Consider the following 17,731-nt stretch of genomic DNA (forward strand, 5'->3'; position numbering starts at 1 on the left):
AATGGAAAACATAATGTCACACAGAAGGAAGTATTTCTCCCTCATCACCAGGACAGTAATTTGTCTTCCCTATTTTCTAAATGAGGACTTTCCTAGCTTTATGGCAAGAGCCCTGGGAAGCACTCTGGGCATAGATGAAGTCTAAGGAGAACCTACCACTCCAAGTCCTGACCCTTGTTTTTCTAAGGAGTATGAAGCAATCCAGCGAAGTTGAACAGTGAGCAAAGCAAAAGGGAATTAAAATTTTGTGTTGAAACTGTTGCTTATGCCTTACACGTTGTGACACTAATAGATTACAGCAGTCTCTCTACCTTTGTCAATGTGCGGATCAGCTTTTGGCTTATCTGCTTGCAGGTGATGATCCCAAGTCATCAGCAGGTAAATTGCCCCAGGCCAGGAGCACAGGCTGCAGTCCCAGTCTGTGAACATCTCCTTCCCACCCCAGCATGCTGGAACTGAGCACCAAGCAGGGATTGAAGACAGCAAGGAGCTCACAAGCTAGGGTAAACACTTACAGGTTGTGACTTTAGCTGGATCTCACAGCCTGCCCTGGACCAGGAACCAGTGTTGCCATCTCAGAGAAGATGGAGTTGATCCAGACTGCTGTTGACACTTCTATTCCATCCCTTTTGGACTTGCCCAGTTACAGGCAGCAGCATCGTGTGGACGGCAGCAATGGCTGAAATAAAATAGTCTTGATTTCACTAGGTGTAATGTAGCTTGGCACAATAAACAAGAGAAAGAAGCCTTCACTGTTTGCCTACCAGGAGTTGCATCCTCTGGCCAGCCTTGCCAGAATGGATGATTTACACTGGAGATAAGCACAAGTACAGTAGCCCATTAGGAGAAGATGAAAGCTACATAATTTCTTAACTGAGTTCATGTTTTGTGCCACTTGCACTGCGAGACATCTGGGAGACGGCAGCAGAAAGTTGGGTGATGACAAACTTTAAATCTCTCTTCCAGGTGAAACTGCCACCACAGCAGCAATGGTTTATGATGGAACATTAAACTTCACGTGGAGAGAGAGGAACTGCACCACAAGCTCCATTCAAAGGCAGCTCTAAGAAGCTGTCACCTCTTTATTGTTAGTTACCAGCTCTGATCTTGCCCAGATGACCTTAACATTCACCAATGTATAAAAAATAATGTAGATGTGACCTGGCAAGTTTGATCCCGTGACTGCCAAAGCTGGATTCTCTCTCCACACCTCCTACTGCTAACAACCTCTGGGATATAAAGAGCATTTTCAATGGCTCAAAGAAGCATTTTCAATACAGAAAAAAAATAAAAAGAGATTTCTCAAGCTGAACACAGAAATCCTGCAATGTGATAAAATGTCTTTCATTTATATGTATTTTTAAACTATGGCCTTTACCCATCTAACAGACCCTGTAGAGATGAGGTGTTACCCTTTCCAGACAGATACCTTGCCATCTCTCAAGCTCCTGTGTAGTCTCCAGATTTTGCCTTTTTAAGGCCTTAAACCTTCTATATAGTGGAAATGAAACCAAGCCCATCTCCAAGAGCACAGGGCAGCCCCTTGTACAAGGTGAGGCAGAAAATGTGCTGGCAGCAGCCACTTTAGAGGCCCATGGTATACACCTTATCAGTTAGAGAAGAAAATAATATATTCTGCTGGGTTAATTAGGAGATTAAAAGAAGGTAATGGAGTCATGTTTCCCTGCTTGTTTAAAGGAGTGGAAGCTGGAGAGAGAATTTAATATGGGGTTTCACTATGAGAGATAAAAAGTGACAGGGACATAATAAATATAACACCTTCTACCCGAGTTGCCGGGGATACAGCATCTAGAAAAGAAAGACATAATGGGTAAAATACAAGAGTTGCCGTGTGAGACCGGCTCTGGGTGGGCGCCGGCGGGAGGGTGGGAGAGGCGGCGGCTGCTTTTCCCCTTCAGCTCTGCGAGGCTCAGTTCTAGCGCGGGAACAGACGAGAGGGCGACACGGGGCTCAGGTGCAAACACGTGTTTATTGTGGGAGCGCGTTCCCAAGACACTGGGACACTGACTGGGGGTCGGTTACACCCCGTGCCGGGGGCGGGGGGAACCTGAGCCACGGACAATGGGATGGGAGGCAGGGGAGAGGGGCAGGGAAACCGCGGGCACAGTGATGGGAAAGGCGGGGGGGCAGGGACAGACCGCATGGCGAGGGGGAAGGATAAGGGAATGCAGGTACAGGACAAGGGACCGCAGGGAGAGGGGGAATGAGGGGGCTGGAGGGAAGAAGAGAAAATTACAAATCCTGTATATGAGCCTTTTGCAGAATTTCTGAGAGACAAATGTCATGATTTATGTTTGGAATGAGGTTTGAGCTACCCCTCAGACTAGGCCTGGCCTTGATGGGGCCTCGAAGCCTTTGATGCAGTGAGAATTCAATTGTGGCACAGTTAGAAATGATGTTACGGTAACTACAAAGTAATGAGCTATCCGAGCATGAATTAGAGTAGAGCTGCAGTGTGAAAAGTTTGACCACCTTAAGGAAAAGGTAAACAATGTTAGCTTGCCAATCAGAGTGTCTTTGTAACTGTAAACTATGTAGAAGCTTATATAAACTATCATCTTATCTCGAATAAAGGGAGAACGTTTGTTTAACCACATTGGTTCAGATCTTCGTTTGTCTTGTCCAGCTTCCCGTTTTCCTGAGATATCCCTGGCTTTTAGTGGCGCCCAACCAGGGACTCAGGATGCTCCGAAAAACCTCCCAAATTACTCTTCTAGAGTAATGGGGATCTGAGCTTGAGTCGCGTGACGAAAATTGAGGTCTAAATCGCTTTATGGTGACGGGGACTGGGATCCCAAATTCACTTAGTGTGAACAAGGATCAGGTGAAATGGAGCAGAAGACTCCAGACTCCGAATCGGGCTGTTCCCGACGGGAGGAAAAAGACTTTTCGCATCACTGTTTGTTTGCGAGAGTTCGCTGGAGCAGTGATGACCTCGGCGTTCACGAGGAACCCGAACGGCGGGTGTGGACGTGGCCAGGGCTGGGAGCTGGAGCGGGAGCGCTGCCTTGCCGAAGAAAAGCGAGCGCAGCAACCCGCGGAGGTTGGAAGTAAGTCATGAAGGGAAAGAAAGGGGACGTATAGAGAGCGTCCGAGGAAGAGCACCACGGCTTCCTTTCATATATCCTCTCTGACAGAGGGAAAAAGATAAAAAGAGTCAGATCTTATGCAAGCAATTGACTCGGTGGGCAAAAGACAAGGAAAAGTTACAGAAAGTCCCTTGCGAAACGGGTTGACTGAACTAAGGCAACGGGCTGCGGCGGCGAGCACCGGCCGGCCGCCCGGGCGGAGCGCAGGAGCGGCAGCGCGGAGCGGCGGGCGCGGGGCCAGACAGAGCGGGGACGGCCGGCACCGAGCCGGAGGCGAGCCCGGGGCGGAGCGGACATCAGCCGAGAGACGGAAGGCTCCTTACTGCCGAGCAACAGCGCAAGGGGGGAGAGGGGCGTTCCTGGGGGCTCAGCCGCGCTGGAGTCGGAGCAGGCGGGGCGCGGCCGTGGCGGGGGTGTCTCTTCTCCCATCCACAAGGTGACACAACAAGGACGGGAGCGAGGCGGCGCCGCCCCTCATCTCCCTGCAGCACCCAGCAATGGCGGCGGAGATGGCGGCACAGTCCTGGTTGCCATGGCAGCGACAACGCCGAGAGCAGCAGCGCCACCGGTGGCGGGATCGCAACACTACAGCAAAAATTTCAACAGCGTTTTTCCGATTTCTTGCAAGGGTCAAAAGACGTAGTGAAAAAGTACAGCAGTACCGAGTGTTTTCCAAAATACCAAGAAGGATGAACATTATGTGAATCAATGTTATTTCAAATACGATATGGAGGAAAATCACTGTATAAAGATAGAAATATTAGTAATAATTTAATTACAAAAAATGTCTCTGAAAACAAAGAGTTGAGGAAATGTCAGTCAGATGGAATGTTGGTATTGAGTTCACAATTTCTGTTTTTGGGGTTTTTTTAGATAATAATATAAGTAATGATGATTTTTAAGTTTTATAGATGATACAATAAATAGTAATTGTAGTTAAGTTTTTGTAGGTAATGATAAGTAGTGATTGTTACTAATGTTATATGAATGCTTTGAAAGGATTGTCTTAAACTATTTTAAACATTTCTTGTTGATAGGTTGATCATACAATGTGAGTTGTCTGATTTTTGTGATAAGAATTATTAAGGTATTAAGGTATGGAGGTGTTGTTATAGTATTTACAGTCATTTTTCATATGTTTTATTGTCTCTTTAGGTGATTGATTGCAAGATCCTGTGTTTTTGATTTTTTTAACTACTCGTGATTTCTTTATCCAATCTTTTATGCAGCTGCAATTCATCTTCCTTTAAAAATTCGTTGTCCAAATTTTGGTTCAAGATTTCAGACTTCAAATTTTCAGATTTCTGAAGAAAGGGTTTATTGTATTTAGAGAATTTTTGTCTTGAAAGAGATTTTAGACAGGTTCAATTATTTGATAGTTTGATAAATTTTTAATAATAAGGTTTTTGTTTTATAATGTGTTAAATTTTGTTTTATAATGTGTTAAAACATATCCTCCAATTAGAGTTCGAGCTCTGGCCAAGCTCTGGCTCTACGTGGATGGTGTGATTGACCCAGGTGTTTTCTGCATCAAAAAGTATTCAAGTCCTTTTGGCTTGACAATTTGACCATATAGGGCAGCTGAGCCTCAAATGGAGTTTTGGAAGGACATTATCTAGACATATTTTATGCAAATCTCTGTTGTTTTAAGGTTTGTCAGCTGCTGCAGACTCTGGGATGACAATTTGATAGTGTAGCACTTGGTAACTGTGATTTTATATGTAATATTAATTGTGTATTATCTGATTGATTTTTATTAGTTGTTACTTTCTTTACCATATGCATTATTTTGTTCTTGATGTTTTTTCATGTTTATAACAAAGATGTTGATATTTCAATTTCTTCATGCAAATTTTAGGGAACAGAATTGAGAGCGGACCCTCCAGTCCCTGTGGGAGGTGTTGGGTTTGTTTGTGTTTTAGCAGGTGCAGAATCTAGATGGATTTCAACGAAGAATGTTGGACTTATCAATTGCAAGAGAGCACTGATCTCTCCACAAGTGGATCAGAGGATGCACAGCAAAAGTGGATTGTGCAAAGATTTGTGTTTCACCCACAGAAGATCATGGACTTTGTTTTTTTTCATAAGTGTGTTTTTAATGATAGAATTTAATTACTAAGTTTTAATGGGTTTTCGTAATGCCTGTGATTTTTCTGTTCATTTCGCCATTGTTTTTCAATGGCAAAAGAAAAAGAGGGACAATCAATTAGATAATTATAAACGTAACATTAAGTTTGTCATAAATGTAGTTTGTATTTAGAATTAAGTTTGTTCCTTTCATGTTAAACAGGGCAATCAAGAACATGAGAAATATGAAGTGGGTGCACTTCTGTAATACTAGCCTTATTTTTTACCCCACGAGTTGCTTCAGTGCAAGCTCTCACACAATTGAACATCCTGGCCTACTGGACAGAAAAGTAAATTAATAATACATCTAAAATGTTAAATGAGCTTGCCACAGATATAGGTAGTACCTGTCATGCAGTTCTTCAAAACTGAGCTGCCATTGATTTCCTTCTTTTAGCACAAGGACATGGGTGCGAAAAATTTAAAGGCATGTGCTACATGAATTTGGCTGATCACTTTCAATCAATTCACAAATAGTTATCACAATTTAAAGACAACATGAAGGAACTTGTTACTGTAGACCCTCTGTTTGCTAATTGGATCAGTTCTTTAAGTTTTACTAGTTGAGTTAAAGATTTAGTTCATTTTGTTATTGTATTTTTTCTTATTACTATGATTTGTTTCGTTTCTATACTGTGTCTATTATAGTGTATGCAAAAGATATTACACTGGGCCTTCAAGTCAGCCTGGGTAGCTCAAAAAGAAAAAGGGAATTGTTGCAGAATTTCTGAGAGGCAGATGTCATGATTTATGTTTGGAATGAGGTTTGAGCTACCCCTCAGACTAGGCCTGGCCTTGATGGGGCCTCGAAGCCTTTGATGCAGTGAGAATTCAATTGTGGCACAGTTAGAAATGATGTTACGGTAACTACAAAGTAATGAGCTATCCGAGCATGAGTTAGAGCAGAGCTGCAGTGTGAAAAGTTTGACCACCTTAAGGAAAAGGTAAACAATGTTAGCTTGCCAATCAGAGTGTCTTTGTAACTGTAAACTATGTAGAAGCTTATATAAACTACCATCTTATCTCGAATAAAGGGAGAACGTTTGATTAACCACATTGGTTCAGATCTATGTTTGTCTTGTCCAGCTTCCCGTTTTCCTGAGATATCCCTGGCTTTTCAAGCCAGTCCCAATTCTCACAGCAATCATTGCCACCAGAATGCATTCATGTTGTGCCATTTTCCACCTTGTTATAATCTTTGTCACAAGAATAAGGTTATTGTACAAGAAGGGCTTTTCCACATTGGGTTTAGAAGTATTGCTGCCATTTTCTTGATCTTTTCAATATTCTGTAATTGGTCGGTTTGCCATCACAATTTTCCCTTGTTTACAGCTTCTGTACCTTGTAGCTGACCAGACAATTCAAGTAGATAAAGGACCACTGAAAAATCCTTGCCTTGCAGCACTTTCTTCTGCCAGAGTAATCAAAGATCAGGGGTCACATATTTCAGCTGGTGTAAATAGGTGTAGCTTCAATTATGCCAGTTGGGTTTATCACCTGCTACAGGCCTTGAGCAAGCAAAGTCCATTCTGCAGTCTTTTGAATAGATCTACAGAAATGCCAAAATAAAATTTAAGTTTACATAAAAAGATGCAGAGTTACAGTGCCTCATTCTTTGTGTATGGCACTTCTGGTGAAATAAAAAAATTCTAAATAGATTTCTACCTGAAAAAATTACAATTAATGAAGAGGAAAATCTCTAAAAGTTAAATTCTTTCCAACAGTTCCTGAATTCAGCTTTGCCTATAATGGAAGCACAGTTCTGAACCTCTTCTTGGCAGTGCTGAGTGCTCTGCAAAGGCACAGAATTCTAAGCTACTTGTTAAAACCTACCACACCTTAATGTTGCCATCCCATCTACTTCACTGGGCCTTTAAAGTACTCCTTTGGTCTACAACTGTACTTTCCTCCTGTAAAAATGAAATAATGGTATTTTTTCCATCTTGTGGAATTTTTAGGGCAGAGGCTCCAAACTCTAGCATGCCTAACATAGCAGGGAAGTAATTTCAGACTTGACCCGTCCCAGCCTGAAACCTCTATCCACTACCAATGTCAGGAGTTGTTAAAAAAGCTTCTCCTTTCAGGAGCCAACACTGACAGAGCCCCTGTGGCAGCACAAACTACATCCCTCCTGCTGTAGAGCACCACAGGGATATCAGTGTCCTGTGGAAGGAGCTCTGCCCAAACACATTTGCTCAGGGAGGGCTCTTGGATGTCACATCCTCACCAAAATTATCACCACAAGCCCCATGCACCTCTTGGGCAGTGAGAATGTCATTTGTGCTCAGAGAGCAAGGGATCCAGAAGCTGCCCTCGAGCTCAAACCTGCCAGCTGATGTTGCAATTATCAGGCAGCTTGCAAAGACTGTATGGAAATTTATAGCAAAATAAGCAGCTGGGGAGAGCAAAGCACTCCCCAAATGGGTGAGACACTTCTGCATTGATTGCATCTGGTACGGACCCAGAACAGCAAAGGTCAGCAAAAGCCATTCTATAGAGGCTGCTTATTTTGTCACTCTGCAGAAAAATGTTTTCTCTTTGCAGTCCTACAACAAAGTATTAAAAGGGTTACACTGTGTAGACATACAGCATACTTTCCAGCACACAGGATAAAGAATAAATGCTCAAAAAATTACAATATCTTTGAACCTTCCTGATCAATCTGATTGAACTACACACATCACCTAAAGTTTACAATACATTTCCTGACATCAAAGGAGGGGATGGAGGGGGAAAACATAGCCTGGTTTTTTAATAATCCTGATCAGAAGTACTGCTGTGACATCTCCTCTATGGAGTTTCAATAATTCAGTGATTTTCTTTTAAATTGCAGTATTTTGTATATTTTAATCTCATTTTATTTGGCTGCCTTTGAATTTGTTTCCAGTGAGCTCTTGTGTTAGATTCCTACTGCTATTTTTTGGTGGTGGTGGTTTGGCATTTTAGGTTTTTAATGTTCATAACAAACTTGAACTGGGAATGATTTGGTGTCATATTAGTAAAATCAATTGCTTGAAGGAGATTCAAAAACCAAAGAATTATCCCAAAAAAATCACCTTATATCACTTGATCTGAGTTATTATGGACTGATTTCTCTCCCTCTGGTGTTAACTTTTAGATCATTTTGTTTATGCCTAACCAGCTCATATCCATTGAATAGAGGCATATAATTTAGGATTAGTGCAAAGACTTGCCAGAAAAAAGCTGCTTTGCTTTCTTCATCTGCAATGTTTTAGTAAGAGAGCCCTTGATTTAGAAAGCTTATTTATTACATATATTTACCTATTGCAGATCAATTTATCTGCCTTGATATCAGCTGGGCTATGCTGCTTTGCATAAAATCATGGAATGGTTGTTTTGGAAGGCACCTTAAAGATCATCTGGTTCCAACCCCCTGCCATGAGCAGGGGTACCTTCCACTAGACCAGGCTGCTCAGAGTTGTCCAACCTGGCCTTGAACACCTCTAGGGATGAGGCATCCACAACTTCCCTAGGCAACCTGTTCCAGTGCCTCACCATTCTCACAGCAAATAATTTATTTCCGCTACCCAATGTGAACCTACTCTCTTTTAGTTTGAATCCATTCCCCCTTGTCCAGTTACTACAAGCTCTTGTAAAAAGTCCCTCCCTGTCTTTCCTGTAGGCTACCTTCATCAGTTAAAATTCAATCCCTGGGTTTTCCTTTAATTTCCTGCCAATTTCACTAATGTGCAAATTATGCTAGCATACTAAAGTAGCACAGCCTCTTTTCTAACCCTGTGCAGCAAGAAGAGGTCACTAGGTAAGCTTTTTCTTCTTTGCTTTCTGAATTTTAATTGTGGTTATTTCACAGCCTGGGTCTAATTTCTAACACTAATTTATAATGAAATCTCTGTATTTTTCTTAGCTCCTGGCTTTATATTTCTTGCTTGCTGGGTTGCACTGGATATTGTTAGCTGGCTCCCTGCTGAGAAACTCCACATAATTGCAAAAAAAAATTTGCAGTGCCCTTCCCAAAAGGGTTTCAAGGTAGAGTTAGCTAGCATTTTGTTTACCCCAAAATTCAATGTCTTTTCTTCTTTTTGCCTCATCTTTGTTTAACACAGAGAACAAGCCAAATGCACAGACCTTAATACCTAAAGAATACCTAAAACTTGCAATAATCAAGGACTTAATTATAAAAAGAGAGTTGGACAAGATTGGCATCAGAGCAGCTTGCTGGAATAGCCACTGAAGGCAATAGGGTGTATGATGGTGACATTCAGAAGGACCATAAACCATCAGATACAGTCAACAGTCAAGCAAGCTGACTGCATGAGGCACCCAGACACTTCCATGCAATCTCCCACCAATAGCTTCCTGTGTTTTGGTTCATTTGCTAACGCAGAGGCTGGAGCCAAACCCCTTCTGCAGCTCAGTTTTCTGTGGGTGCTAGGAGCAGCCAAAATGCAGGCAGCAGGGTCCTTTCTGCAAGCTGGGAGCTATTTGCTGCGAGAAACAAGGTCACAAGCTGGCTCCAAACCAAGGGCATTTTCAACATCAGCCCTGCAAGCTTCACTTAAATACAGCAAGTGCAAGCCCAGCCATCACTGAAAAATGTTTAAAGTAGAAGCCAGATAGGAGTAGCAATGTCACTGCCTAACCAGGGATGAGATATCCCCTTCACCAGCCTCTGCAGCGTGACAGGGCGCAAGGAAACTGGGAACACTTGGCAGAGAACGCAGCCACCTCCATGTCACTCATTCCATCTCTATCATTCCTACATGGTTTTAAGTGAAACAGAACGTTGCTGGAGCTCCAGCCTAGCAATCCTTGCATCTGGTAGCCAATGGAAATATTCCTATGAGCAGGCTCTGAGCAGCCTGGCTGCAAGATCCTGCCTTTCACTCTAGCCCAGCACCACCATTGTGCTGGGTTTGATTTATGGTTAATATTCCTGTCAGCACCCAGGCCTTTGACACTCAAACCACATTACTCAATTCCACCTACCGCTGCCAATAACAAGTGCTGCAGTTTCAGTTCCCAGCAGTTTGATATGTGAAATTGAAGAATAGTTAGATTATCACCAGTTATGCAGACAGCACATTTGACAGACTTGCAATGATGTTTTCAGCTGTCAGTTATTGCAGCTACAGCATGGAAACCACAAAAGGAGCATACACTGAATATGCACTGCAAAGATATTGACTTTGGAAGAGGCAGGCTTCTGGATAAATACTTTTTATAACATAATTGGCAACTCAAAATCATCACCTTTTTTGTCTTGGCAGAAAGGTGGTTTTTCCACATACAAATTAATTATGGTGAGCTTGTCTCAAATCAATGCTAGGAGACATAGTGGGCATGAACGTTTTTAGCAGTGACTCTGTGCTGTAGTAAACTCTCATATGACAAATGTCTGTAGTACTACAGCTCACCTCTGCAGGCAACAGTTGTAACTGAACTGCAATATCTGGTTGATTAAAAGAAATAAATCTTTTCCCATTTAAAAGATTTGCCGATATAAAGGGAAATAAAAGTTACAGAAGTCAATATTTCAACTAGTATGGACACATCTGCAATTTCTCAAGACAGGCAATCCACATCACTGATCTCTTAAAACTCGTGGTTTAAGTTGATTATTGTTGGGGTGGGGGGAGAGGAGAGGCTCATGCTACACATAGATTTACTTTGATTATTTTAATGAAAGGTTAATATGGAAGCTTTAAAAGACACACATTATGCTGATTAATAAATTATTTGAAAATAGCATAATTTCTTTGAATACTACATTTAGATGACACAATCCCCAGTTTGTTTGCCCATACTATAAAATAAATAATATTTATTTTTTTATTGCTAGCCACTGTCTTTACATAACACATTGGTAGGTTCCTATTTCACTGAGCTGTCAAATGTACCCAACTACTACTTTCATGTAATTTTTCCACTTGTCTAATAAAACTTGGAACAAACATGCAAACAACAGTAGTTCAGGGGAGTTACAAGGACATAGCAAGCTTCCCCTGAGTGCTCGGCTCCCATAAAATTATTTTGCAACTCTTTAAAAAACTGGAGTGTATTTTATTTGAATACATAACAGGCTGAGTATGGGAAGCTGAATTTAACTTCTGGTGTTATTGAAGACACAAATACAGGTATTTGTCTTTGGTCCTGAAGAAACTTGGACCATTTCAGCACAGACAGTAGAAGAGCTAGAGAAGTGCAATATCTGATCAGTGTCTTTTCCCTCTTCTGCTACTAATCCTGCACCACAGAAGAGTTATCCTTAGTTAGGCATAACCAAGCATTAGCACAAACATCCAGAGTGCCTGCGGGATTTTATTTCTTGGAAAAAACTCAAAACTCACCTGGACAGAACACAAGAAACCCACATTATATAACCTACTTTGAGCAAAGGGTCAGACCAGAGACCTCCAGAGACCACTTTCAAATTACTTTATGCCCAAATTTTAGGAAGATTTTGAACTCAAGAGGGCTCTCTGCTACCACTTCCATGAATGGTGGAGAATCACAAATCATCCGCATCCCACAGTGAGCAGTCCAAGACAGGTAGATAAACAGCTTGTGCATTACTCTTCCTGAGACATGTTTTTCCCCTGTGAGGAAGTGCTCTGATTTGCTTCAGATACTCAGGAACAGAACCTTAGAGAAAAGGCCCACAACCAGCATTATCTCACTTGTGCTATTTGCTCACCACAGGGTGAATTTTAGATTAGGACATAAAGGTGAAGGTGAGTTTCCCATTTCTAGTTTCATCCAAAACTAATAAAGAGCAGGTTTTTGTTTTTGTGGGTCTTTTTTGGTTTTTTTTTTTTTTTTTTTTTTAATTTGGGAATGACTGCATGCATTTCTTTAGCTGCTGCAATGAAGATTTTTGCAAGCAAGAAAAAAGAGGCAAGCTACTTTTTCAGGTAACATTTCAGGTTTTTTTCTAAGATTTTTTTTTTAGTATGGTCATCAGAAAAAAAGTCCACTAATTTTATCACAAAAGAAGAAGGAAGCTTCTTGGGGCACAGTAATATAAACCAATATTTGGGATTTTAGGTTTTATACTAATGGCTCTGCCACCCACAGCATTTTGACCAGCAGGCCCTGGGTTTGTGCTGCTGCTCATGTGACTCCATCAATAGCACACACAGCTGGAGATTTGCTATTGATATTGAAAACAACATGAAGAGCAAACATGCTAATAGCACAGGCAGACAGGTGTGCAGCACAAAGAATAAAAACAGTGCAGCCCTCTGTAGAGCAAAATGTATTCAAGATTTATTGATTTTATCTTCCACCAAATGAGAAATAAGTGAAGCAAATCAAAGCATAAGCTAAACAGAGCAGAGCAATGTGAAACCTGTGCGGGATGAGCAGCTCTGTGCCTACTGCCTGAGGCAATCTGCTGCTGAAGGATAACTGCCAATGCTAATCAGATGATGGGTTTCCCTCTCCATTAGGCATTCTGCTAACTCTACAGATAAGCATTCACTCTTCTATGGTTCCTTTAGCAACGCCAACTTGGGAGGCAGCCCTGCTTCCCTTCTACATTTCAATATTTTTCTTATTCCTCAGTCTCAAGTGCAGTCCTGGAGATGCTGACACCACCACCACTCCCCACCCCATGGTACTGAGCACCAGCCAGCCTGCAGCAATGCACTGCCAGCCTTCCAAATGCTGCCAAATGTCTTGCCCTTTTGAGAAAAATGTGGGATCTTGCAGAGCATGGGCTGCCAAAAAAGTGTGTGCGGATCCCTGAATGGGTATAAAATTAAGTTACAGCAGGGATAGTAGAGTATGCAGTGTTCAGAAAGGTACAATTACTTCTTTGACAGGCTGAGAACCTTTCCTGTGCCCAGAGCTCAAAAAGTCTTCAGGCAGCTTTAGCTGGTCACATGCATTTTTATTTTATCCAGCACTAAGACATTAAACAAACCAAAAACAAACAACACCAAAAAGAGAAAACAACACCACAACAGACTGTGGAAGAAGCACAATTGTAGACTGTATCCATTTCAAGGCCATGAATCTCCGAGCTCATCTTATTCTAAAGTAAATACAGCATGGCTTTCTGGCAAGGAAAAGAGAGAGATGGTCCCTTTGGGACATCTCATGGGACCACAGAGCAGGAAGACACAAAACAGATTTTCCCCATGTTTGATGTTGCCTGCTGAATGGCTGAGCTGGCTTAAAGATCCTAAGCTCTTGGAAGTCAGTGGTTTCCCTAAGGCTTTGAATACATCCTGGTAACTGATATGTAAAATAATGGTCCTGTGAGGGGAATGATGTACAGAGTTAAAAAAAACCCCTTCTGCATACTGAATAGGATTGATTCATTCTGGTATGTGCTCGATCATCTGCTAACAAAAAAATAAATGTGTGCTTGTGTTTATATTCTCTATTGAAGAAGATATATTCCAGAATGAGTAATGTTATTCAACTGCCGAGTCAGACATGCCACTCACCATGTCAGATATATCACATACAAGCTCTGACACATTGCCTGCTAAATGAGACAGATTAGCTCTTCCTCTGAAGACACCAGCCTTTAACTGGCTGTATTAACAACTGGGTCAGGCAGGCAGCACGCTCAAAGTTACCACCTACAGATTCACAGAGATAATTTAGTAAGCTGCAACTTCACAGACTGCCTTTCCCACCATGATCTAAAATGAAGTAAGCTGATATAATGTGCCTACCTGGAATCAAACTCATTGCTGTGCAACAACCTTTAATGGAGAATATATTAACTTTTGGAAATTTGGCTTTCTGGGGACACACTAAGTGCATGACTGGGTGAAGTCACTGTCAGACAATGTTATGGTCTACAGTAGTTGCACAGGGATAGTATTTTTAAATTTTTTCAGCAATGCTGATTATTACTGTTCAAACAAAGTTCAGCCAAACTGCTCAAGTAACTGGAACCAGGGATTCAGTATTGTAAGAGCAGAAGTACTCTCTCTAGCATGAGACCCAGCATCAGCTTTTTGTATCAGACACATCTCTGGAAAATTTATCAAGCAAGCAAACACAAAAATTCCCCCCAGGCCAAGCAGAGCTCAGATACTTGGTCGCTGCTGATGCCTATACTACAGGGTATATCCATGTGTTTAAATACCTATTTCCTTAGAGCTCAGCCTCAGATTTAGATGGTGCTTTAGTTCTTTAGGGAGCAGAAAATTACCCACTACATGAGATGACGTTGGGTTGATTTATTGCCGATATTAGCTTTTTGTGAGTGAGATAAGGGGTATTATAGGATATTATTCCCCTTTACCTTTACACCCCTTGGGAAGCAGGCAGAACTGAGAGACTAGAGATTAATAGACTGCTCAGTGCTTGCATTTTTCAGTTCTGCAAGATTACAGATGTTCGTCTCCTTTTTTGTGCCTACCTAATATAAAATACCTAAGAAGCCATGTTTTCTTTGCTTCCCAAGCCACTGGCTGAAATTAACAGTTACTGCCATGTAAACAGGGAACAAGGGACTTGTGCTTTCCTATATATTACCTTTATCCAGTTCAAGCCATCCTAAACCCTAAGCTCTCCATGGAAATACCTGCCAGGTGAAGCCCACTTGATCCATGCCAGCACACTCCCCTTCTCATGGCACCAGGAACAGATCATACCTACCCAAACAGTGCCACATGCTGTGGCTGCTGTTTTGTGAGGAGCAGGAGAGAGAACTGTTCCTTATCATCCCCCCAGCAGGAGGCAACAGAGTTGTAACACTTGGGAATTAAGTCACAGTCCCCAGCACAACCATGGCATTGTTTTGCTTTTGCAAAAACAATGAAGCAAAACTGTATCTGCTGTGCATTAAGACAATACTGATCATACTGGAACCCATCAAGGGGCCCAGCTGAAAGATGCTGAAAGAGAAACTCTATGTTCTAAGGAAAACAATCTAATATATGCTTTTCGAGGAGATAACAGCCCTGGCTAAAACTTTCAGGGCTAGCACCAGGGTTAGGACTATTCAAGAAAAGACTGCACCAATGCTGATGGACCCATTTCACTGTCAGCCCTGGTGTTTAGAGGGGACCTACTCCAATCACCCCATCTCATGTCAGCAAAGCTCTTGCAGGGCACACACAGTACCACCTGTGCTTGTTGCCACTGTCTGCATCTCATCAATTAATGATCAGCTGAGTTAATAAAGTGCAAATAAAATGTTGCAAAATGGTCAGATCTGGAGAATATCTATGCCAGTTGCTCCCACAGGAAAGCATGGGAGCAGGGAGAGGTTAAGCCTTTCAGTGCCTCTGTTTATTCAACTGCTTAATAGAAGCTGAGCTCCATGGAAAATCTAATTCATGGTCTATAGTTTGATCTTGTCCATTTATTTCCTTTAAGCAAGTAATATATCTTTTGTTATTTTAATCTAGTCTTCGGGGTTTAGTCTTTTACATGAATTTTAATATTCACTTCATAGAAATAAACTGGTATGTCAACTGTTAAGCACATGGGGTTCCAGCTAAGGAGGTTTATAGCCGAAGTTTCTCTAAAACACAGAACCCTGGATAGAGACATAGTAAAAGCCACACAGGTGAAGTGAGAGAATGCAAGAGATGATGACAGCACAGTTTTGTGATGAGGCCAAACATTACTAACACAAATAGCACTTGCAACTGCAGCAAAAAACCAACTGCACTCGGCTTTTCTTTTTGTTGGTTTTGTGATATTTGGTTTCTTCCTCCTAACAGCAACACAATTATAAACCCTCCAGAAATTCATTTTAACATCTCTTCCTTTCCAGAATGGCAGTGCAGAAAATACCAAAGTTTTTCCAGCAGCTTTACTCTGAAAGTAAGTGATTTTTATGGATGCCTGGCATTTGGCCAGTGTCAAACCACAACACCTGGTCACTAGCCCCATTTCTCTTGCCTGCAGAATCATCCATAACCATCTACTATTTTCTATCCATTTTTGTTACAAAAGTTGGAGAAGGAATCTCTAGAAATGGAGATAGTACAAAAAGGGATGGCCCATTACCTCTTTTAGCACCACTGCTTTTTCAATCAAACTACTTATCATGGGTCAACTTTCATGGCCCTAATGGTGGAAAGCTCCATAATCTTTCTACTGCAGAATCTGGCTGTAATTTTTAACACTTTCTCAGGTGCAAAAGACTTCATTTGTTTCTCCTCTAGAAGATGCAAGTGATGCTTATAGTTCTGCATCTTCCTAAAGAGTTACATAGCCTACTGCCAAAATGAGAAAACTCCTTCAATCCCAAATACAATATTGCTGGCATTCCCACACCACCAAAGAAGCAGTGCCTATAAATATTTTGCTTGGGTTTCACCATATCTATTAGGAATGAACTGCAAGTCAAATAGTCTAGCTATTCACTTGCTAGCTTAGCAGCTTGAGGCTCTGCCTCAGAGCCTTTCACACTAGCAGCTATTAACTACAAAGAAATGTCACCTGTGCTGGTCATTATCGTTAATTATGGAATTCCTCTACTGGCATCCCTGTATTAAAAGCTTTTCCTATCACACTCCTTTCCCCACCACTCAGGACCTGCTTACTGTGATTATCACACTCGTAATGAACTGTAGAAACTTAATTTTCAAAAAGCCAGACTGCTACAATTTTATCTGCACTGGCTGCACTAACACCGACTAGACAAAGGGCTAAACCCCTGGCCATTGCTGTCTTGCACTCTTTCAATTTACAGAATCACCTGAGATTCAGGCTGCCCACAGTCTTGAGGTGTGTGGATTCAGAACTGTTCACCTGAGCCCACCAGGGGCAGATGAGAACTTAGTATCTGTGTAAAACACAGGATAGATTAATCCTGTAAAACACAGGATTCATGCAAGACTTTTCCTCAAACAGCAAGGGCAGCTTGAAAAGAAAGGAAAAGGGAAGTAAATCTTCAATGTTTGGAACAAGCTACCTACATCTCATGGAGAAAAGTTTTTTATTCCATACGATCTGTGAGATGCCTAATGTGCTCTGCTTGTGCTTACAACACAAGCAGGCAAGGGCTGAAGTAAAAAATGGGATGAAGTGCCTTTCCACAAGTGAATAAAATCTGGAAACAACCACAGGGTACCACAGAGCCCTGATGCATACAACTACCACAGTAACTGATATTTAAATTTTGCAGGTTTCCATTGAGCCAGTAAGGCCCAAAAGACTATCACATTTCCTTACCTAAAGACAATTTTGGTTTATAGTGTTCAGCTCACCCAGGTGGAAGATTTTAAAGCTCTTCTCACTCCTGAGCCATTTCTCCACAACACTTCTGCAGGAAGGGAACCAAAGTGTCTGCTACTCAGCAACATCTGCATATGCCATAAAGCAAAAAATATCTTCCCACTTCCAGCAGGAATTGCTGCAAGATGCAACTATCCTTGCAGATAGTTATCCCTAATTGCCCCTGGAGGATGCACTCACTACCCCTTAGGTATCAGTCAGCAATTTAAATCCTAAGTCCTTATTTCATAAAAACTTGATTTGTCCTGGAATCTGTAGTTTCTTTAGGAAAAACATTCAAGAAACATGTCTCTTCA

The 17,731-nt window shown here is 41.7% G+C and overlaps 1 pseudogene; it reads right to left on the minus strand.

Moving 5' to 3' along the window:
• Positions 1-698: 698 nt before the first annotated feature.
• Positions 699-17,187, minus strand: LOC146767646 (uncharacterized; annotated as a pseudogene).
• Between the last annotated feature and the right edge of the window lie 544 nt (positions 17,188-17,731).

Source organism: Lonchura striata, chromosome 4, assembly GCF_050655825.1.
Source record: "Lonchura striata isolate lonStrDom1 chromosome 4, ASM5065582v1, whole genome shotgun sequence".
In the NCBI taxonomy this organism is placed as follows: Eukaryota; Metazoa; Chordata; class Aves; order Passeriformes; family Estrildidae; genus Lonchura; species Lonchura striata.